This window comes from Poecile atricapillus, chromosome 3 (genome assembly GCF_030490865.1).
Source record: "Poecile atricapillus isolate bPoeAtr1 chromosome 3, bPoeAtr1.hap1, whole genome shotgun sequence".
NCBI classification, from domain to species: domain Eukaryota; kingdom Metazoa; phylum Chordata; class Aves; order Passeriformes; family Paridae; genus Poecile; species Poecile atricapillus.
The window spans coordinates 16,436,603-16,461,161 of NC_081251.1; the positions used below are offsets into that span (position 1 = coordinate 16,436,603).

Below are 24,559 nucleotides of genomic sequence, written 5' to 3' on the forward strand. Positions count from 1 at the left end.
AAATAAACAGCCACAGCCAAACTCAGATACTCTCCCATTAGAGATGACTTTACCAACATGTATTACCTCACTGCAAAGCCATGTAAGCAGGTGGGATTCAGGATCAGTCCAAATGAAGCCAATTGTTTTATCTATATTAAAATATAGAAGTGAATAGTTGTTTATGGTACCTGAATTAGTAATTGCAAGGGACTGATTCCAACATATCTAATGGATTTGGCTGTGGAAATCCAACTGACCTTCAGTAGCACCTATGCACCTACATTCCTCGGGCGCTCTGGAAAATCTGTGTGCATGTACTGGGCTCCAGGGAAAAGTCCACTGCTATTATTATAATGTGACTGTGATTTTGAGACCCTGCAATGTACTCAGCTTTATACAAATTTACACAGTAGTATTTGTCAGGTCAGGGTTGCTGACATTGAACTGGAAACCTCAAATTGGTGTGAATTACTGAGACTTAACATTGTACTTAGAATTATGACTTTTTATATTTACATGAGATTGTCCTTTGAGTCACATCTGGTTTTTGTGCTGTTTACAAACTGCTCTAAAAAGCTGAGCTGAGAATATTTGCAGTTAGTTCAGCATGTCAAACAGAGAAATAGAATTTAGCTCTATTCTTAAACCATGATTATTTATGTAACAGGCATGTTGGCCAACAAAAAGAATGAAAGCTGACGGGCATGAAAATAGCCAGTCTGCTCATACATGAGATCTGCATGCAGTGATCCCAGCAGGAGCTTAAAGAGGACTGTGTAAATTGTGAAACACAAGGGTGTATGGTTAATATATGCCAGAATGACCATTTGTGGGGCTACTTAGTGCTACAAATCCCACATGGTGATGAGGCTGCATAAAGAAGAGCAGAAATCACAGACTGGGTAGGGTTGGAAGGGACCACAGTGGGGCATCTGGTCCAACCTCCCTGCTTAGCAAGGTTATCCTGGAGCACATTGCATAGGATTGTGTCCAGATAGTTCTTGAATATGTCCAATAAGGGAGACTCCACAGCCCCTCTGGGCAACCAGAGTGCATGGTTCTAGTGCATGGTTCCTTGCACAATAGAGTTCTTCCTCATATTGAGGTGGAACCTCCTGTGCTTCTCTTTCTGCCCATTGACTCTTGTCCTATTGCCCAGTGTCGCTGAACAGAGCCTGGCTTCATCGTTTTTGCACCCTCCCTTCAAATACTTACAGACATTGATGAGATCCACTCTCAGTCACCTCTTCTCGAGTCTACAGGCCCAGCTTCCTCAGCCTTTCCTTTTAAGAGAGATGCTCCTGTGAAGTAGTCATTTTTGTGACCTTCACTGGATCTGCTTCAGGACTTACATGTCTCACTTGTATTGAGAAGCCCAGGACTGGACACAGAACTCCAAGTGTAGCTTCACCAGGGCTGAGGAGAGGGGCAGGATCACCTCCTCCTCCTTGCTGGAAATGCTCTTCCTGGGCATTCCTGGGCTCTGGAAAAATAAAGAAAGAGCTTAGAAAGCTACAGGAGCACATATGCTCATGCTCTGGGAGCACATGGCTGTTGGTAGAGTGAGGGCTGGTGCATCAAGTTACCAGTTTAACCTAAAAATGCAGATTAAATATAAGAAGACATGTAGCTGTATAGATTATGCACACTCAAATTAATGGAAGATTGCATTTAAAATGGCTTACAGTTGGGAAATTAAGTAATCAGGAGTGTGAATGCATTTGTATTGTGAGAGTCACAGGCTTTGATCTGATTCCTGCAGACATATCCATTGGCATGTGTGCTACAAAAACTATTATTTGATCACATATAATGGTTTTCCAAAGTGTGCCTACATTGGTTATTGAATGGCATGGACAGAGACTGCTGGATGAGACAGATGATCAATAATTACTTTTAACCTTTGTTCTTGAGAAATGAGTATTTTGGTTTTTTTCTGCTGGCCAGTCCTCTCTTTAATGACTTTAAATCTATTGGACCATCTAATATAAACTTGATGTGGGGAAGGAGGAAATAGTGTATGTCCTCCGAACCTTGCTAGCTTGGCTCATCCAGCATATGAGGCATCAGAGAATCACTCTCTCAAAATGAAGCAGGTTCAGTTAATACTGCATTTCACTGTCTATTTGTCACTCTTGCCGCTCCTCATATGCAGTCCCAGCAGCAGGTATGCACCAGATAAGGAATTTTCACAGTGCCATGAATTTTCTTTTGGCAACTACAGGTCTTATCAACCAAGTACCTTGCAAATACAAAGTAAGCTTTAAGATGATAAAGGGAAAGATAAGTGTTATTATCTATATGCTATGGAAAAGGATCTAAATATACAGTGCCACCAATTTTGTGTGCTTCTATAGTCATTTGTGTAAAATGGGACACAGCTAGATTTTTGTGATGTTCCAAGCACTGAACATTCTCAGAGAGAGCTGAAAAAAGTCAGAAGCACTGACAGGGCCATCCATCCCGTGACCTTGGGGAGGCAAATCTGTCACTTCTGATCTCCTGCACTGTTGTGTCGTATGTATTCTCTGCTAGAACATGTATGGTTTTGTGTGACTTGTCCCTGTAAACTTATTTGTCTCTACATAACACAGTGGACTCAGGTGGGGCTGGAAACGGAAGGAATTGGGAATAAATTACTGGTTTTTCAACACAGAGTGTAAATTGTGGAAAGGTGAGAATCTTGGCATTGAGAGTGTGAAGAATATCTTACTCCACTTAATAACAAGCTACGATGGGAAGCAGTTTGTCCACTGCCAGTATCTGACAGTCTCTTGCTCTCTCTTTAATCCACCTTTCTCTAGCTCACATTTCTGAATCCCTGCAAGCTCTTCAGTCTTCAAGATCCATCTCACAATGCCAAGGCTGGCTGATGGAGTAAAGCAAAACTTTTTCCTTTAGCACCTATATTACTGTGTTCTTTTTTTCCCCTTTTCCCCATGGGAAAGAATCTATGTGATGAATATTTTTCAGACATCTCTTATGGCCCTGTCCAAGGGAGAAAGGAAGAAGGAATAAAACAGACAAAATATGAAAACTTTTGCAAAGACAAAACCAAGAGGGTACTTATTACACTAAAAAAGCTGCAGGATGAACAGAAGGATAACTCTGGAACAACTTGCTGGTATGGCTTTCTCCTTGATGTTGGATGTTATTAATTTATGGAAGTTTTTATGGGATCAGAATACAAAATATTTCTCATATTTTGTCTATTTCTATTAAATTGTCAGGTCAAAATTGTCAGGGTTTATAATGTAATTTCTAAGTGGTTTAATTTCATTATATATACCATAGTGTCATCTATAAAAACTACTGAAATATATAAAACACATAAAATCTTTGTCTGAATAGGCAGTTGAAAGCTACATTTTAAAGCTTATCTATCCTGTTTCCTTACCAGAAGGAAAGCTTCTAGTTTATTGTTCTTTTCATTACTTACATAGCATTCTGTCACATATTGACTCAAATCAGCAAATTCTTATACAGTGTAATTCTGCATAAAGTGGGAGAAAAGGAGAGAGAAGACTGCAAAGGTTTTGTTAATATGTGATGAAACCAAAAGTCTTCTCATAAAGCTGATACTAAACTATTTTGGGTTTTAGATGTACATAATATTATGCAGTCAAAATGAAGGTGCCTTTTCCCATATTGCACTGTTATTGACATAAATAAAATTTATGTGCAATATTTATTTAATTTCATTAAACTAATCCAACAGCAAAACTGCATCATTTTGTATGGCAACATAACTTTGTATTCATGGCTGATTTTTTCCCCTTTACACAGAAAAATAATGTGGGTTGATGCAGTGTCCTAACACAATAGGGGCTAATGAATAGAGCTTGCTGTGCTCAAGAGACTGCAGTTCAATTACTAGTGGTGCCAATCAAGTCAGAAATATTAACCATGGTAACAGCAGTTTTGAGTTACATAGAATGAGGCCATGGCTTCTTGGGGAAGATCGCCTCTTGGGAGGGATGAGAATATTCACAGTAAGAACTGCAGAAGGTCAGAGACTGCTTCTTTATGGCAAAGGAGAGCAAGACAGCTCATGCCACAGGAAGGTTTCTGCTGTTTTGTACCTTTTAATTGCAAGTGCATCTGAGAGTTCATAACACGTAAGTGTGACTAACTATGTGATCCATGCATAACCTATAGAATTGGATTTCCTATGTATAAGTGTACAGCAATTAGTTAATCATGTGAAAGATAAATTATAAATCAGATTAGGTCCTAAGTAGGAGTAAAATGTTGCTGAAGTCAGTGTGGCTAGGCTGAATTACACCAATCAATTCTGTAGCCTTTTATGAGGATTTATTTAATATAGTGCATTTGTTCTGCTGGCTGGTGATCAGAGTGAGGATCCCTTGATGTGATACAATGGCAGTGTTATGTATTAGTAGCATGAACAGGAAGCAGCTGGCATCCTGTTCAGAAAACAATCTCAGTTTTTATTGCAGAGAAGAATATTGAAAAACAGTGTGTGTGTGATAGGCCTAATCCTTAAAAATGTGTGAGTTTGGATACTGTCCCTTTTAATTAACTAGTCACTTCTGGACTAAATCTAGATTTGTTTCTTGTCACAGAAAGATCTTCTGCTGTTTGTCCTTTGGAATATAGAAAAAAACAGCTAGAGCCCCAAAATGGCTTTTTTTGCACCTGCCTGCTGCCTCTCTGTCTCTTCCAGCTGGTGAGTGTGCTCAGTTGTGGAGTGTTTTTCCCCTTCTCTTATTCATGAAGACATGGCATGTCTCTTTGGTCAGCATCACTGAAACATTTTCTATTCTTTGTCTTGGATGCCATTAAAAGCCAGCTGTTAAGGATGGTTACTGTGTTATTGGAACTTAGTCTTTGTTAACGGAAACTTCTGGAAAAATTTAGGATGGGTTTCTTAAGTGTTGAAGAGTAATAGCAGCCTATAAATGAATTTGAATCTGACTGCAAAGTGGTGAAAATAGTATTTGATACCTTTTCTGAAGATTTTGGAACATGCAGAAACTATCATGACATCTCTGTAGGGTAAACAGGTGTTGTATGTGGACAGGGCAGCTGGATTATAGAGGTTTCTCTTGCGTAGTTCAGGCATCTGAAATGAAGCCATCCTAGTTCAGTTTCACCATTTTAGGCCATTCTTTTAGTCAAACACGGCAGTGTGGAGGGTTGTTTCACCACAACCATCTTAAAACAGATCTCAGATTAAGAGGAAGAAATGTCTCCAGAAATGGAGCTTAGGGGCAATTTGTCAATGCATGTTTGGGCTCTAAAGCCAGCTGACATGAAGTGGCTTGATGAATGTGCCTGACAACATAGGAAAACTGGCAACAAAAGAAGTGAGGGCAGGCAAGGCTTTGTACTAACTGAGTCTGTGTTTGGCTAACAGGAGGCTGAATTTTAATTCCACTTTTAACCTACTGTCTATTTGACCTGAGATAGGGTCATTTTCCATTATTATCTCCTTTTTACCCCTCTTCCTCCTCCGTGCTTAGTCTGTTTTAAGTATTGATCATTCAGTGTGGGAGACATTCCTTCTTTTTTCCTAGTGAAGACTGAATCCTGGTGTCTTACTCATAGTAAAAAATGTGAGCCATCTGGTTAGGATGTCCTGGCAAAAATGCTCTTAAGTCATTAATGTTTCAATTGCATTAATGACTTTATCAGTGGAAGAGGATGAGAAGCCACTTTTATGTTTCTTAAAGCAATGCCCTTACCACTGAGCTAAACTGTGATTTACTCGCTGGATTGATAAATAACCAATTAATGTGAGACATCACCAGAAGCAGATTAGGAGGAGGTTAGTGTTTAGATCGACCGGCAGTCTCTTGTTAAGGCATTTGCTTGAAAGAATGAAAGATTTTAACATAATATTCAGGTTGTGTTATGACTGGTTCAGAACAGTGCCTGAGGCTAAGGTAGTCTACAGGCTCAGTAGCCATCAGGCTACTGGGCTATTTTCTTGTCAACTCAAGGAATATCAAAATAACAGTAGAGAGTGTCTGAATAGTCTAAATGCCCAGTTCAATGTCTTTGGAAATTCTCTGGAGAAAAGTGATTTGGGTTAAAATTGTGTTTAGTGAAGGACAGAACGGAACCAGTCCCACGACTGAGCAGAGCCCTAATAACTGGAATAGAGTAAGTAACCAGAGTGATAGTTAACAACATTATCAGCATCTAGCTCTCAAACCCTAATTGTACTTGTTCAGTGTAAATCCAGAAATAATTTCAGGATTCCCGAAATTATACTTCTTGGCAAATGCTGTATATTATTTCACCTGATCTTGATTTGTCATATAATCATCCCACAGCACTTATCGAGTTCCTCATAATGGCTGCTTTAGTAGGCAATATGTGAAAATACAGGAAACAAAAATTTGGAAACTATGTACCCTAAATTGCATCCTTGGCTCTATTTGCTTCAGTGGAACATTCTGCATTATCTAAGAGCTTCATTCCTTTAATTTCTATTTTACTTCTTCTCTAATGAATCTTTATCAGATAATCTCAGCCATTTTGGCAGTATTCTCCACAGTAAAAGTTGTTAATTAGCAAATTAAAAGGCACCATCTCAATTTTAAATTTTTTTCCCCCAAAAAATTGCGGTTAAAATAATCGGGTTTTTGGAACCCTTCCCCCTCCTCTGAGTGCAAGTGTAGGAAAGGAAATCTGTTTAGTCCTCACTCTTATACTTTCTTGATTCACCTGTAATCAGGTGGTTGCTCTTGGGAATTTAGGGAAAAGCAGTTCAGCATGGCAGATGAAAGTTACAAACTAAGTTTTATGCAATGTTTTAGTATGAATGAGACTCCACTTTTAGCGTCCCTCACTTTTGCCTCTCCTCAGCTCCTGTCTGCCATATGAAGAAAAGTGCTAGCAAAGTATTTGTGCTAGAATATGGATTTAATAACAGGGTAACTGTTATTTCTGACCTTATAGAGAAAGTTAGTTGAATGATATTCAGGCCAGATCTACAATCAACTTTTTTATTAACAATATTGCACTCTGTACAGGGAAGGAAATATCTCCATAACAAGCAAAAAAATCTCAACAGGCCAACCAAACAAAAATTGAGGGCCTTGAGTCCAGTAAACCTCATAAATTGTTTATTGTATATTTTATTTTTTCTTATTTAGAAAAGTTAGGACAATAGATTCTCTTCAGAAAATATTTGCTATCAAATAATATGAACTAGTCAGTTATTTCCTTGCTGAAAACACAATTCATGATGTGCAATATGATCTTGACGGTCCTTTCAAATGATTGCAGGTTACAAGATATCAATAGTGCACTTCCTTGTAAAAGATATTTTAGCTTCAATTTGAGGTTTATCACTGCCTTGTATCTGAGTAGTCACTGGCAATAGTCGGGCCAGAATGACAGCAATGCTGTGCTTGGTTGAAATATACAGGATGTTCCCATGTATGGAGAAAAGTTATTCTTTTAACAGGTGAAAATGAATTCTGTGGTATAAACAAAAAAACCCCAAGAGATTCACAGAGGTGATACACCATAAGCTAAGAGGCTGGTGAGCCTGGCCCTCAGCTGGCATAAAAATGAAAGAATTACTGTCTCAAATCAGCATAAGGAGCTGAAGTGAGGCAGAGGCAGATTAGAAGAGTGTGGAAATGGGAATTGCCTTACTGCTGTGACAGTAATTTACCTGCACTGCAGCTATCTTATGAAAATAAGATGTCAGCAGCCCATGTGATTGAAGATGCATGTCTCTACAAGGGCAAAGCACAATGTCTGCTTGAGGGAGGAGTGGGAGAAACTATGATCTGCCTATATCTTACCACATGAATTTCAGCTGAAAGGCTTTCTGCTCCAGAAGAAGCTCCTTGTTTTAGAATTCTTATTTTCTTGTGTCTCTATCTGAGTGGCTGTGGCGGTGATATAGACTTTATGTCCAGTCTGGTGCAGAGAAACTGGGAAACAGAGAGTTGACGCTGTAGCCCAGAGGAGGAAAACTCTATAGTGGACAAGGAACAGCCAATGCAGATCAGCAACCTGAAGAAGATAGCAAATGATTCCATTACCAAGGTAATCATATACATTAACACAAGTTTCAACACCATAGTCTTTCCTATTTAATAGCTAAGAATGGAATGGAAGATAATTATCTAATTCACTTCAAGGCAGTGAATTAGATTATGGAGAGTAAGCTCAGAGCAAAGAGTAAGTGCAATCAGACATCCGTGTGCATGAAAATCTTTCTGAAGCATAATGTAACCTTGTTAGCAAAGAGAAGATTCCTTAGTGCTTTTATCCTGCTGAACATGAAGAGTTATCCGGGATGTTATTTTGTTATGTTCTTGTCTAGTTGTTGATCTTTCCAAAGAGACAGAGCCACAATCTAGGCCTTGAACAACTCAAGAAGTGTGGTTTGAAGAATTGTGGAGGTGCATAAATATGTTGTAATAAACTGGTGTAAATGGCAGGGGAATGATTCCATTTTTAGAAAAGAAATGTGACTGCCATTATTATTGTTTGTTTAAGAGTCCTACAGTTTCTTCACAATTTGTACAGATGTGTTCAATTTCAGTCATTTGCCCTGTCAGTTTTTCTGATACATGGTACATCATTTTCTTTAAGATGCCTAAGTGGTGATGATTAGTGGTGTGTGATGAATGAACAAGGAAACTTTACTTTAAAAGGAAGAATTTTCTATGTGTTCTATATGTGAAAGTAAAATGTAGTCTCTTCATTGTAAATTATATGTTGCTGTAGCTCCTGCTTCATGTTATGTTGAAACACCACAGCCCAAACAACATTGAACATGTGCGATGGCTGTAAGATGTTAAAGTAGAAGCAGAGAGCCATATATCAGAGTGTCAACATCCTTAACATCCAGTCACTTAATCCCTAGCAGCCTCTGGTACAAGTTGGATTACCCTGGAAATACGTGTGCAGGCTCTCTCTTTTAGCAGGGTGTCCATGTAAGTATGAGCTTTCTGATGTAAAAACAGAAAGCAAACTGTATTTTAAAAGCATTAGCACTGACGTTGGAATGCTTTGGCTCATTGGGTTTACTGAGTTTAAAATTATGGCTGTTGAAATGTTTAACTCTGCCATCTCTTAGTGACTCTGAAAAGGAAGAGTAAAGCACAATGTGATTTTCATGTCTTCCAAGGTGCAAGGACCTGGATGTGAAGAGCAGCTAATCACTGACCTGCTGAGGCTGGAATATCAGGTTAGAGGGACTTTGAAATTAGCTTCTCAGCCAATTCAACAGAGCTGATCTAGGAATGCAAATGTCTGCTAGATGCACGTGCTTAGCAATGCCTCATTTCCATTCTGAAAGGTCTGAGAACAACTATAGCTTGTAGATGACTTTAGTGGTGATGCAGCTATAGGTAAACACTGAAATCTTTCTATATTATGTCTCTGGAAAAGCAAGAGTGACCTGTACTATGGATAAATGAAGAGAGAAGGCAGACTTTGACAGGCTATAACTACTAATGAAAGGTGGATAAATTCCATCAAAAATTCTGAAGATCCATACTGGACTCCTATCCCTTTCCTTGGTTTGCTTTGCCTTACTTTGATTTCCTTTCTATTCAGAAATGAAGCAATATAACAGAGGATGGAATCGCCGGATCTACTGGAGTAACAAAATCAGACCCAAAGACCTATCTCTATGTATAGTGCTGGACTATAGGTCTATTCAATGAAACAAGGTCTGCCCAAAATTTGAGAGGAGGTGACAAGAGGTTAAGCTCCATCTCTTGCATTTACCAGGATGTTGAAACAAATACAGAAGCATTCCAGGACATCTAAACATCCAGCTTGGTTCTTCCCTAAGCACAGAAAAACGTAACATTGATAAAATTAGTGAGAAATGGAGCAATATGACCTACTATAACCCACATGGCTACTTTCTCTGACATAGATGCTTCCAGGATGCAGATGATGAAGAAAAAAGGTTGTCAGTTCTGCACACAATAGATCTGTAGATTTGTATTCACCACTGACTCATGGTCTGTCAATGGAGTCATGGGAGATGAACTGCAAATGAAATCTGGAAATATATAGAGAATTTTTCTATTACCTTCAAGTAGATTATAAGAGTGCAGGGTGATTTTGATTAATTTGAAGGACAGCAATGATGCCCTGGCCCTAAGTGTTTGGGAACCATCTGCTGAAAGGCAGTTTGTCCAAAAGAAATGCTGCTGACTGCATCTAGAAAATGACTGAGATAGTGAGTTTGTATTTGTTAGGGTTAAAAATTTCATGAATGACCAAGAAATTGAAAGAAGGGAGGATTCTGTATCAGAATTTCTGTCTGTGGGAGTAAAGAGAAAGAGAATTAGAAATATGGTCAGTGAGGGTAAAATTCACTGTTTGAGGGACTGTATACTACTAATAGTACTATGTCATTTTGGAAAAATTATGTCAGTTTCAGAATCCAGACAATTAGTCAGCTTTTCTGGCATTGTGATATTGTTTCAGTCACATTACTTTTTGGGAAGGAGCTAGATTTATGGCGTCAGCATCCATTTTCTTAGACAACTAGAAGAATACTCATATGTCACTTAATTTTCTCCTTTTCTTTCTCTGAAATGTCAACATGTCCCTAGATGAAGTGCTTTAGAGGGAGGCCACTGTGAGGCTGCACTGTGATAGTAGACACATATGTGGAGTTAGATCCACAGAACACCCATAATTGCAGCTACTTGGGCTTCTCTTTTGAGAACTAAAACATCTCTCTGGAAAGAAGAGATAACTCTGGAACATGCCCTTAGCTTTCTTGTTCTCTTTTTAAAAAGAAGATAGAAATACTGTTGGTGAGCAGCTCCTCCAACACCATTCTTAGTATGTTTGGGTTTTTTTGTTCTTACCATGAAGAAAGGGATTGTGTGCACCTCTCTTTCAGCCTTTTAAAACTACTAGCTTTTCTAATAGTAAGAAAAAAATACATTCATCATTTGTGATAAGCCAAATTTAGGTTTAATATGAGTTCCTCCTTGCAATTAGAGACAATATAAATGTATGTAGAACTGTAAAACTGCCATGCACAGCATTGTAGTCTGGCTTCATGAAAATCATGTTTTCCTTGCAAAACACTGAGTTATATTGACAGTGGAGTTGATATGCCTTGCAATCAGGCATTATTTGATCAGGCAGTTCTTGTTGTACTGTACATAGATACAGAGTTTCTTTAAATACAATAAATAAAAGTAAAATCTTACACAAGGCAGCACAGCTTAGTAATTGCTGTTTTGGAGCTCACGTCGCTGCAGTTATTTAGCTCAGCATTTCATCTCCAGCTGCAGCACAATTTTTGCCAAATATAGATAAATGAAGTTAAAGTTATTGGCAATGACTAGTTCTGTATCCCTGTTTCGAGTTCATAGATTTCATAGGAGAGGCCTTCCTTTATTTTTGTAGCAAGCAATTGTTTTGAACTCTGAACTTCTTCACGTTCCAGCACAACACAGTGTTTTCAGTTCTACTTTATCAGGCAGATACTGGTAAACAGAGAGAATGAGCAGGTTCCCTGTTTGAGAAATACACCACATGAAATATGAGGGAGGAACAAACTCAGAAACTGAACCTCACTCAGCATATTTTAGGAGTTTAATATAGTCTTGATGTTGAATTTCCAGTCAGGGCCTTTCAGTGTGGGATGTCTAACTCTGCAATGAGCAAATGTCATTACTCTCTGTGTTGTATGAGGTGACCTGGTAGTATGATCTGCTGCAGACGCTCACTGCAAAGTCACTACAAGCTACATAAAGATGACTTTCTAGTTTCTTTAGACCTTCTGTAGAGTAAAATTTCTTTCATTTGAATTTGATAAATGAGACAATACAAATAAATGATAGAGACATAATATTGAACTTATTCTAAATCACTATAGAACCACTATTAAACCAACTCAAGACTTTCAAATTTAGACATATACTTCCATTTCTTTAGATTTATTAAATTATATTTCCTTCTTGCTGTTGAGAAAACATGTTGTCACTTTTACAGCTGTCTAGTGTTTATCTGTAAACAAGTAATGGGGGTCAGGAATTGCTGGTGTTTCCCTCTGACCCACCTGGCTCCTTTCCTTTGATCTGTGATCCCTTCTGTTAAAAGGGAAATGAAATGTCCTACTATCCAGAAAGCAAACTCGTGCAGCTTTTACTTTGAATGGATATGCACGACAAAACACATCTCAAACACTGCTGTGAAATAGCACTTTCTTCTTTATATCCAAACACTGGCCTGGAGTTTCTTTCCACAGAGTATCTATACTAAAAGCACATGCAATTCTTTTGTCATAAGCTACTTTTGTCATGATAAATTCAGTTGGGACCATAGATTCAGAAGTATAAATTTACATTGGGAAGATGCCTGAATTTTTCCAGTGAGATTTCAAAAAAAAACCCCATATTTTTCAAAATTAAGAGAACAAGTAATTAATTTTTTGTCTGTGAAATTTGCCTGATTCATTCAGAGTGACTAGTTTCAGTTAAAGAGTAGACTTCTCCTTTTTGTGATTTCTCACCAGCTTTACTTTTTCTTGTGAGTTTCACTTCATAGATCCTATGTTGCCCCATTTTCCAAATGAAGTTATAAGCTAGTTATAGGCTTTAAAAAAAAAAAAAATACCACAAATACAAAAATTTCTAACACAGCAGCAAATGGAAATCAGATATTTGTATTTGCTTCCGTAAAATGGAAGACAGCAAATGTTTCATTAGCTAACACAGAAAGATTTTGAATAGATGTTATGGAATGGTCCGCTTTTCAGATTGTACTGATTGAGATATTACTTTAGACAAGTTCAGTTAAAAACATCTATCTCTTTTGAAATTCATGGGGTCTCACAATGTAAAACTTCTTATCATGCTATTAATGTATTATTTTATACACTGCTTTTTAAACTAAAAAAGTCTGAAGCATATTACAATTAGAAATGATGGGGGGTTTTGCACAAGAAATGTTGATGAAAACAATATTTTTCACTTTAAAAATATGTTATAAAAAAAATAAAGCTTATTTTAAAGACAACATATTTTCCCTTGACCACTATTTTATGGGAAATAGTGTTTCTCATGGAGGAAAAGAAAAAATATTTATCCTTCAATAGATGCCTATAACACAGCAGCAAAGTTCCAACACAAAATTCAGAATTATTTTTATTAGAAGCACTGTTTAAGCCTCATGTTCTCCCTGTAAAGTGTGAATAATATGTATTTCACAAAGGAGTGGATAGAGATATTACTGGCACTCCAGGCTTATAGGGTGAATTGTGCAGTCAAAACAGAACAGCATGTTTTACATCCCTATCTCCTGTTCACAGTACTAAAACAGATGAAAATTGGAATTTTTCAATATGGGGAGAAACTGGAGATTTTCCCAGTATGATTCTCCCTTCTAATGAGAGCAACAAGTAATAGCAAATAACAGTTTTGAATCTCAAGGATTGTTATCTCTCTTACTACTACTGGTGAAACTTCTCACCTTTGGACAAAAAAAGCTTTTATTTTCTGAACATTTTACATGGAGTAGAACTCCAACTAATGCAGCTGTCTCTAATTTATACCAATAAATGAGGTATACAGGGATCAGGCTCTGAACTAAAGAGGAGATATTTCTTAGGGCTGGATGTGTATCTCTGGTTCCTACTGTCTCTCATACACTGAACTTGACTGCTTCAGATAACTGTACTTTCTCATGGCTGCTCATACAGATCACTACCCATGTGATCAAGAATATATTTTGTAATATTTGAGTATTTCTGGTTCTGCTGAGGAGGGCATCAATCCATGCTGTTTGTGCCTCTGCCAAAACCCATGTATGGCCAGGCCTAGCTTGGTCAGAAGGCAAATATTCATAGTCAAATGTAACCATTTCTCATCCTGGTTATTTCCCTCACAATTAATCAACCTGACTAGAAGGCTGATCTGGTCTCATCTGCTATGTAGCTGGGAAGCAGAGAGCAAAACCAGAGCCTTTTTGATATGGAGACTGCATTCCTTCAGCATGTCCCTCCTGAAGCGTAGTTTACCACAGGGGCTCTTGTTTGAACGTACAGGGCTCACCTTCCCCTTTGAGTGACATAACAGCAGCATGATGTGAAAATAAAGCGAAAAACTCTAAGGAAAGTTCCTCTTCAAAGCACACATGCTCATACAAATGTACACAAATGAGCTCGTTTGCACACTGAGGCAAATGCAGGCATCTGCACACGCACAGACTCACACCCTGTCACATTTGGCTCAATAGCCAGCGTGGTTAAATAATGTCAATAGCAGAAAGTCTTACAGTGCTGACACTTCCTCTGGCTGTAAAATATTTACTGTTCCTTTAAAACTGTGAATAAAAAAAGGTCAGTCTGTATACTGAACAAGGAGTGAAAAAAAGAAAAAAATTTCTTTTTTTTTTTTATTAGAAAACACTTGAAACTTATCATGTGCAGCAGATGGGAGTAGAAAATGCAGCTTGAAGACAGTTATATAAATATATCCTTGATGTCTGTTTTGCTTTTCAATTTGCAGTGAAAAGTACAAAGGTAGAGTAGAGCGCCAGTCAGGGCTGCACTGTGTCTCTTGATATCCATTCCAGATGTTGGCTAGACTTCGTGGAGCCAGGCTTATGGCACTGAGGCTGGAGCTAGTTGTCTTTTCCTCCAGGTGTGATGCTTCATGCTGATCCCCCCACATGCTAGCCTGTCTTATCCAAACAGTCTAAGCTCTGTGACAGGCATCCACCACCTTTTTGACCAAAATTCACCTCCCCCCCCGCCCCCACCTCAACACTTTCCACCCACCCCAACTTCTTTCAGCTCGATGGGCTCTGCAGACAAGCCCACTTGTCCCTGCCTATCATTCTGTCACTTCAAAAGCAAGCCCCCCTAAAAAAATGAGCTCTGACGTGGTTCTCAAATAATGCTAGTCAGTTAGTAGCTGCTTTGAATATTCCTCTTTGTGTTTTGAGAGTGTCTGGAGGTACTATTTGACACCGAGTATGTCTGCCAAGCCTCTAATGGTAGTTCTCTGTTTGTGCATGCTTGTAAAGGATTTTACACTGTAATATTTTAACTCCCTGATTAAACATTGCTAAGCACAGAAGTATATCATAAATCTCACAGGCGCCAACTCCATTTATCTGAATGTTAGTTACTGTCTACGGTGGGTAAACAAATTACAGCAGAGTTTATTACAATATATGGGGCCACGATGTAGCTCTATTAATATCTTGTACCCCCTGGAAATATATCGTTGGCTCACAGTCTGAATTTTTTCTACTGAACAATTAAAAACAAATTCTGAATGGAGGGTGGGAGGGTGTGTGAGAGGGAGGGGGAAGCATCAGGCACTTCCAAGGGGAAACTTACTGGGAGTAACAATAAAGAGCTGCAATATCAAATTACTACTATCCTGGGTTTGAGGTCAGTACATATTGAGTTAGTTGTAAGATATTGAAGTAGAAACTTTTCTAGTTTGGAATGCATTAATGCTGCTAAAGCTGCCAGAAAAATATCTAGAAAACATTTGAGTTGGAGAGGGCAGAAACAAAGAAGAATGTTAACAAGCAAAAGCACTGGAGTCTTTCCCTTTCCTGGCTACATGCAGCACATTTGCAGAGATCATTCTCATTAATGCTAGAATGTTTGAAGTGCGTGGAACCTTCATGTGTAGAGAGCGAGGTCAGCACTGGAGAGGTTGGAATATTTCCACGTCCATTTGCAAAAATAGTCACTTCTAATTTTTTATCAATTTTCTCACCCCACAAAAATAATCCCAATGTAGCAATCAATGGAAGCTCTGTTTTCTCAAAGTGCAGAATAAATGACTGAAAAAAGTAGGAATTCTATTGGGAGGCTTTTGGAGGGACAAGTTTAATGCCATTTAAAATGGTTTGTGATATGTTTCAGTATAGAAGTAAGAATAAAGAAAGAAGTGTTATAAGTTTTAAGAAAATTCATAACAACTACTAAAAGTGATTTCATCACTAAAAGAAACATAACCAAGATAAAAATAGTATGTGTAAATCCATGTTTACTTTTGATATTATAAAAGCATCACTGCTACTTGTCCTGAAGCATGAAGTTGTGAAGCTGAGGCTGACTATTAGTGGAGCTATCAGGTTGTAGATTACTTGCAGTAGTGTAATCATGATGGTAAAATAAAATAAAGGGATGCTCCTCCCCTAATTCTGCACTGATGCCTGCAGGGGCCTGCAATCTTTGATACAAGCTGACAAGCCTGACACCATGTTCAGTGGGAGCAGGAACAGCTAGCTGCTATCTCCCTTTCAGGAAACCACAAACAACATATTTTACAAACTGGAAATGAGTTCATTACTTGCAGGGGCAGGGCAGGATAATGTTCTGATGTTCTTAGCTGGGCTCCAGTGGACAATAACACAAACACTATCCTTCATAAAAGCAAGTGAAGCTTGGTGAAAATAGAAATCCAAATATTTTAAAAGTTTTTGCATATTGCCAGTACTGTAAATCATCATATAACATTGTATAGCAACGGATGAAAATATGCCTGCAATTAATAAAATTAACACCACAGACTTTCACTTAAGGAATTTGTCTTCACATCAAAAAAGAAGTAAGACTAAATTAATTTCTAGCCTTTTCCTACTAAAACCAGGGCATTTAGGCCAGGGCTGAACTCAATTATGAGATTCTTAAAGAAATCCAAGTGCCACATTTGTGTCAGTTTGTAAAGATCTTGTTTATATACATACTCATAGCTCGATTCAACAATGTGTTTGGCACTCTGGCCTGATCCACCAAAGCATTTAATCACATGTGCAGGCATGTAGGCGATTTCTTTCACATCAGTTAAAATATTTACGTGCTTAATCTTAAGCACATTGAAGGGCCAAGCCTGCAATGAAATTACTTTTTTAAAAAGAAAGCCATGCAATGAAAGCAATACAGTTTGCAAAGGTACTGTCAGGACATGTACCATCTCACCACAGCAAAGGGAGCATGAAGGTGCTGGGCTCCACTTGCCCATGCTCTGGCTCCATGCAAGTAAGGAGCTCCAAGAATTATCTCAAAAAGTGTGTAGGACACAACTCTTGATCACTGAGGGGGAAGGTTCAAGTGAAGTGTGTCCTGACTTTTAAAACATTAGGAACATTTTAAGAACAAAATTTGATTCTGAACCCTGAAATATTTTGGGTAATCAAACCAAGACTTTGGAAAGTGTTCTGATCCTGGAAGGACTCACCCTTTACAATCCTATGAAGTAGAGGAGTGTTTGTCAGAGGGATGCCAAATAAACCAAAATGTAATTTCCTGTAGTTGAACATTTGCACCTCAACTGGAACTGATTAAGAATGTTGAATCTAATAACTGGAAAAAGAGGGGCAGGATGGTCACAGGCTAGAGAAATTTTTTGGAAAAGTTTCTGGTGAGGGGTCTCTCTGGGGATATCAGAAGATATTTTGGCAAAATATGAGAGGTGGGAGAGTAGGATAGGGAAGACAGGAGAAGGAATGAACTCTTTGAAGCTGACAAGGGAGAACAACAGAACACGACAGTTTAGTGATGGAAAAGGCTTGAAGCAGGAGAGTAAGAGGATGGTGGTTATACAGGCTTCTCCCTGGAAGAATAATTGGATAAACCAGAGGGTGAGTTAGCTGCCATGCTGGCATCCTCAAGAAACTTCCCATTGCAGGCTACAAAGAGTCACTGAAGGGCTTACATCGTCTGGGTCCTGGAAAGAGGAAGGAAAATGTGACGGTGAATACTGAGGTGAGCAAGGAAAGATAATCAAGGTCTTCAGACTGTCTTAAAATAAGAGCTTAAAAGGAACTAAAAAAAGCTTCAGGAACCAAGCAGAAAGAGCTGACACTGTGTTGATGTACATTCTGGGGTACATAAGAGCAGATCAAGAAAATGGCTTTGTTCTGAGTCTGCAACAGCTGTCAGGCAAAGGAAATGAAATGCTCCCAGTAAGGATGGCTTCATCCTATGCTATCTGATCAAGAAATTTTGGAGGAAATCAAGAAGGGGAATGACAAACGGCAATCCTGTTTGACAGATCAGTTGTGACATAGATAATTTTGACCCTATTTTCAAAGATGTGAAAGAGTCTTTTAAGACTCTGATCCATCTTGTGAACTTAAAGTTTGGGTGTCATTTATAATATAGAAAGCTGATCTCTTGATTTCATATTTACAGACTCAATGGCAAGAGAAAAATCTATCAAACACCCAAAGATGTTTGAATGACTTTGTGAACAATCAATGATTCTGCTATTTTTTCCACAATATTGAATGGCATAATCATGGACTGGTGAGATTGATGAAGTTATCAAAAGGGACTGTAATGTTTATTGGTACTATAATATTAAACTATGTTCTGGCTATATACTGGATTTTTATGAACATTCACCAGTCATGTTAACTGGCAAAAATATTTTGATGCACATTGTGTAAATATAATTCCAAATGTCATTGTCAAATTGACAACTGTTTGTATGCAATGAAAACACTATTGCTTTAATTAAATCAGGGAACAAACCCTGGTAATAGAGGATCTCAGGTTCAAATCCAATTTATACCACTTCTGAGTTTTCAAGTGCCATGAAATTTTTCTGGCATCTCTCTTAACAAAATCACATTGAGTCAAATCATGGTAGGGTATATCTGACTCAAATCTATATTGGTTTTTGCTTAGTCAGCAATGAGATTTTGTATCAAACTTTTGAGCATATGCACAATTTGAAAGTTACATTCTTTAATCTTTTTATTGCTACTTGCCTAGAGGTTTTCTGGAGCAATACTGAGTTTCAAGATGGGGAGAATCAAATGAAGTAATAGGCAAAAGTTACTTCAAGTGTAATGGCCTGCATGATAGAAAGCATGGAAATGCTCATGAGAGAAGGAAATGAAATGAGCCCATGGTCTGAACCACAGATGTAGTGACCAGTTAAAATCCTGAGCAGAAAATCAATCAAGCAGTGTTAACCACAAAGTTAGAACATCTGGCTTATGAAGTCACTTATCTACACGGCACTGGAAGCTGGAATGATGTAATAGACAAAATATCATATTGTTTTCCTAGCACTTGTGCTTCCTTTAGCCATCTACTTTTCACTGCTCTTTAAAGAAACTCCTAGATGGACCTTGGGTTTGATTTCTGTGCTATTGTTGAGGTGTGTCCTGGGAAGTCCCTGTCACAAAGATCTCTTCACAACATTTGGTGACAAACATATTTGTGGGCAATTGCCCACAGTTCCTGGAACTCAGCAACAGCTTAAAAAAAAGTTAAAGAATAATTTACATAGATTAATTAATGACTAATTAATTAATTAATTAATTAAAGGGAATGCTTCCTTTATTTGAGAATTCATTCAGTGTCATTGTGATGAATTTTCTGCAGATTAATTTATTTTATGACTTTTGTCGGTGAAGAAGTTCCACCTGTATTTTCCAGGGGCTATGGTCCTAAATGTTTGTAGTCTTAAATCAACATCCTTTTATTATAACTTTTTTTTTTTACTTCAGGATTTTAAATTCTATGCTACCTAAGTTCTGCTCATGCTGAATGTTAAAAGGTGACGTGTTGACTGCATGATACAGGTCTTCCATAGCTTCAGTAAGTTTCCAGAGAAGAACTGTGTCTTTCTCTGAAGATACAGGACACTCCAGGCACGTTAAGAAAAATATACCTCCCCCAGCACTGGGGAAGGAAGGCTTAAAATGCCGTTCCACTGGTGCCATGGCGACAGGTGTCCCCAGTGCCTGCAGCCACACCAAGGGAGGGAAGCTGCCTGCACCTGTGATCCATCTGGTCATGTTTTCACACGGACATGAAATGAAAAAAGTTGCGCTAGGTGGTTTTCCTGCTGCACTCAGGAGGTCCATGGACTGCTTGAGTTTCTGATGGATGCTTTAGAGAAGGTCAAAAAGGCCCCTCTCTCCATCTATGGCACCTTGGCATGATTCACAAGAGCAGTCAAAATTCGGGCCCATGTGAAAACTGGCTGTTTAGAAAGGGAGAGCCTGTGACAGAAATACTTTTGTGACTTATAACAAGGGGAGCCAGTGTGCTAAGAAAGGAACACATAGCTGCAGGCTAGATGAATTAATTTTACTAGGACTGTGTGTGTCACAGCCTTGATAAAGCTCAGTTCTCTTTGTACATTCCAAGCTGCTGTGTTTGGGTAATATTACAAGATATCTAAATGTTTTAAGCTTTCTTATGATTTAGTTTCAGTATGATTTAGCCTCTTTCTGACAGACTTCTTTGATTTGTTCTTTATCTACTATTGTTTCAGAAAAGGAAGACTCCTAGAGCCCATTGCCATGTCCCCTACTTCTCAAAGCCTATCTTTTCCCAGAACTCCACATTATGGTTGACACAAACCCACAGTTTATTTTCTCAAAGATGAAATAACTGAGGTGAACAAATGTGTGATAAAGACTATGCCATTTTCTGTGAGCTAGCATTAGAAGCACACATCCATGGACAAAATATTTCCACATTCAGCCTTCTGCTTAAGTTAGTTTCCTTTTTACCTTGGATGGTTCTGTCCTTTGGTCAGAAATTTCTGTGTTATTCATGAAATTTCTCCAGTTTCAGGTATGAACCACTGATCTTCTCTCTGTCCTGTCTGCTTCCTCTTTCTTTCTTCTGAAGTAATCTCAGAGGAAACAACTTTAGGTCCCTTGCTGTACCTCAGGTATCTTTAGATAAGGTGTATCAGATGATCTGCTTCTTGGTAACAAATCTGTAGTTCAATTACTATCTTTCCTAGGAATCAGACTTGAAATAACCATTTGCTCTGGATAGCTGCCATCTTTTATCCAAGTGTGCTTCATTTAAATGGAGGATCATCAAAGTTTAATGGCTCAGTATTTTTAGCCATGAACCAGGTGCAAGCAACTTTTCTGTCACCTACTGTGGGTTTTATGTCAATATGGAAGAAAAGGATCAGAAGGAGCGGAGTGTGCCACATTCCTGCTGGAACTTACATCCTGACAGATGTCCATAAGATTCCAGTGTCAAGAAGAAATCATAGTAGAGAAATTCCCCAAACTGTCTCAATCTAAAATGCTGTTTCACCATATGTCTGGTTATAATTAGCGCTAGTAGGATGCATGTATTCCAGGTCTGAGTTGATAAAATATATTCATTTTGATAGGATGATTTTATAGAAATCTAAAATATTTTCTGCCTGAATGTGGAGTGCAATGAGTGTGGAACGCAACTGTCCTTGCCAGCGATCTGCAGTCAGTCTCTTTGAGATGCAAGCACAGCCACAGGAAATGGTGCCTAACTTCACGAAAGATTATGATGTCCTGTGGCTCCATTGTATTCCCATCCTTTCCAGCAATTTACAGGTCTCTGTCTAGGTCCATGAGCCAGGAACTGGTCTGGGTCCCTTCTACTGTCAGAATGAGAGAGCCTGTCTATTGCAGAACTGATTATCGCTTGCTTCACAGGAACATGCCTGTTCTTTATTTATCAGTGATATGAACCCTACATATCAAACTATAATTATTTTTGGGTGAGATAGGAACAGTTTCCAAATTAAATTATGAATTATCTAATCATCATATATGCCTTGAACTTGAATGTGTGCAAAACATAGATGCAAGCTGGACAGACAATCTGTGGACTCTGTAGGATTGGAATTCACATATTTTCACATACAAGGTTTGAAAGAAATGAACTTCATAAATTCTAGTTCAGCAGGTCCAAATTCTGAAAAATATTTAATCAAGGATTGTAGTGGAAACATATTGACTGAGGAGACCAGCTAATTGTTATCACTGTCATTCTTATGTAAGAAGTGCCTTCGGCTGCTATGTGAAAGGAATTAGAACATAAATTCTTGACAACTTTAACACATGCTACCTGAATACCCATCTGCTTAGCTTAAGAACTAAAAAGGGGTTCATTAATGTAGTATTGAATAAATTAAATGTGCTGCTATATGTGTTGAAATGTGTTACAATATTTAGCACTGCTTCCTTTTTTTCCCTTTTTAAAAACTGTATCTTAAAAAGCCGGCTGTATTTTTCATATGAAAACCAAACAGCAAATTGGATCTGCATCTAACAAAAGAAATTCATGTTTTGAAGTTTCCAAGTGGTGGCTGACCACTCATACATACGGACTGACTAGAAATGTTGCTTAGAAACACCACGTTATCAAAGAGAACCCAACATCAGGTTGGAGTGCTTCCCAGACAGCCGGTTCGTGGCGATAATTTGCAATGGAAAATTCTAATATCTGTTCCAACAATTCTTTATTTTCTAGATCTTCTTACTTTTCCCTCTTGAGATTATTTGTCATTAGACTTTACAATTTTCTTCCAAACTCTGATTTGGAAGATAGCATAGAGGTATGTGAACTACATTTATGGATTGGTATGTCCTTCAGCAAGTGTTAAGAAAATGTTCAGCTGAGTAAAATATATGGAAAATCTATCCTGAAGGACCTGCAGTTTAAATTTATATTTCTGACATGAGAACTGACTTAGCTAGATTTAAATATATTATTTCCCCTGTATATATTAATAACAACTGCTCATTGTGGACTTTTGTTTCTAAACATAATAAAATAATTAAAAAATGCTGTACAACTAGAGAAATTACCAGTCTAAACCTAGCAATAATCTCCTGTGTAGAACAAGAGGGTGAATTTATATTTTCAAACAGAAGTTATCCAAATAGGGCAACTAAAGATCTGCGTTTGTCATGTCCTGTGTAAGCAGGAGGATTTAACAGATTCCCCTCATATTCAAAAGCAATTTTGTATTGCAATAGCCTGTGGTCTGCTCCTCTGGTCTATTCCAGGCCCCACAGCATCTGTTACTCCAACCACCACAGCTGGAGTTAGAAGGAAATGGGTCACACTGAGACATATGGAGAAAGGTATCTGCAGGCAAGTTGGTCCTAAACTGTTTAAGTTTTATTCATATTTACAGCTTGAATATAAATATCTTTGTGTATATGTGTATATTATAATCCCAGATCTTATAGAAGATAATTTGTCCCCTTTCACTTAGAAGAACAGCATCTAAACCATTTCTGAGCCCCTGTGTTGACTCAGGGGGAGGAGTGCCATCTACTGAGTCTCCCTTGTGAGTTCACACTTCATCTGCCAGGGCTCCTGTCAAGATCCTCAGGGCAAGTGCCCAACCAGAGTACAGCAACTCCTCCTTTTCTTAAGAAGAAACGTTTTTATTAAGCATATACTGTAAACCTTTGGATTTCCCCAGAAGCCCTTCTTACTGCCAAACCCAAGTCTCTTTTGTGTTTACCTATTTGCACTATTTATTTATCTATTTATTTTTATTTAAAGGGAAACATGCAAAATAGTGCCACATTAGTATTAAAGCTGGTTCCCTGATCAAATTAGGTGGTGAGTCTCAGTGACACTTTTTCTTTCTTATCTTAAAATAAGACAGTTCTCTTCCTTGAAGTCACCATTTAATCTGGTGAACATGTCTGCTCTCTTCTAGGCCTTCATTTGCATTTCAGGTTTGTTCTGTAGAGCAAAATAAAAGTTTGAGTTTTATAGCCAAATATGAACGTAGAGAATGGCAGAACTGTGTACTTGGGGGGGTTCAACAGAATGTAGGTCCCATGTACATTACATTGTGTTTTCAAGGCCATAGAGGGCCATGCATTTCCCCATTGCTATAAGACTTCTGACAGTTTTAGTGCAATAAGTGCAAACTCAAACTTTCAGGTTACTTACAATATAAATGTCCCTTGCCAGAGATATCCTGCATGTGGGAAGGTGAAAATGAGTTGTGAAAACAGAGCACAGAAAACATAGATGACAACAGAATGTGAGTGAGAGAGGTGACACAAAAAAATATTAGAAAAATGTAAATCCACATTTAAGATTTCTGTATACTCTAGACTACTAAAAGGAAGTTGGCACAGTCTATATCCTAGATTAAGGTATTTTAATGTTTCCAAATGTAGCAAGGGGAGATGGGTTACCTGAAGGAGAACAATCAAAAAGCTATATATCCACACAGGGCAGGAGACCCCACATTTTCCATCCAGCTCACATTTTGTCTCCAGTGTCTAAGTGCTGAGTCCCATGGCAACAGAGAAAAATTAAGTCTTTTAGGTTTTTTTTATTTTCCTATTGTCACACAGGTCTTGTAGCCCACTGTGGGTACCACAGTATAAGCAGTCACTGCCCTGGGACCATCTCCTGTCCTTGTGGAGCTCAGCTGTAGGGTGAAGAGCAACACTGGTATCATACAGGAGCCTTTATCTGGCAACCAGGTTGATTCTGCTCCTGTAAATGTCACAGGAAGAGCTGGAAATTGCAGTAGAGTTGAGGATACTTCTTTTCTCAAAGAAAATAAAGCAACTGGCATATATCTGAGTGGAGATGATTTCATGATATGGTACTGTAAGCTCCCACTCCCAACCATGGTGCAGGTCAGGTTGAAGTTGCAGGATTCAGGCTAACTTCACAATCTCGTGCAGTCAGTGTGGTGTGGGTCTGGGATTAACAGGTGTGCCAAGTAGTGTGGTGCTGATTCTGTTTTGCATGAATGTTTGCATCATTCCCAGATGAAGCATGGATCCCTTCATAGTGCTGTGCTGCACTGAAGGAATTTTCATCTTAGAGCAATTT

The 24,559-nt window shown here is 38.3% G+C and overlaps 2 long non-coding RNA genes across 2 annotated transcripts in view; both read left to right on the forward strand.

Moving 5' to 3' along the window:
- LOC131577873 (uncharacterized) overlaps window positions 1-20,258 on the forward strand; it is a 34,129-nt gene extending 13,871 nt beyond the window's left edge. The window contains exons 2-3 of the long non-coding RNA XR_009277329.1: window positions 4,569-4,672; window positions 20,223-20,258. This is a non-coding gene — a long non-coding RNA (uncharacterized LOC131577873). The remainder of the gene's footprint in view (window positions 1-4,568; window positions 4,673-20,222) is intronic.
- Window positions 1-22,828, forward strand: part of LOC131577872 (uncharacterized) — a 104,456-nt gene extending 81,628 nt beyond the window's left edge. Inside the window, exon 3 of the long non-coding RNA XR_009277328.1 lies at window positions 22,750-22,828. This is a non-coding gene — a long non-coding RNA (uncharacterized LOC131577872). The remainder of the gene's footprint in view (window positions 1-22,749) is intronic.
- The last annotated feature ends 1,731 nt before the right edge of the window (window positions 22,829-24,559 follow it).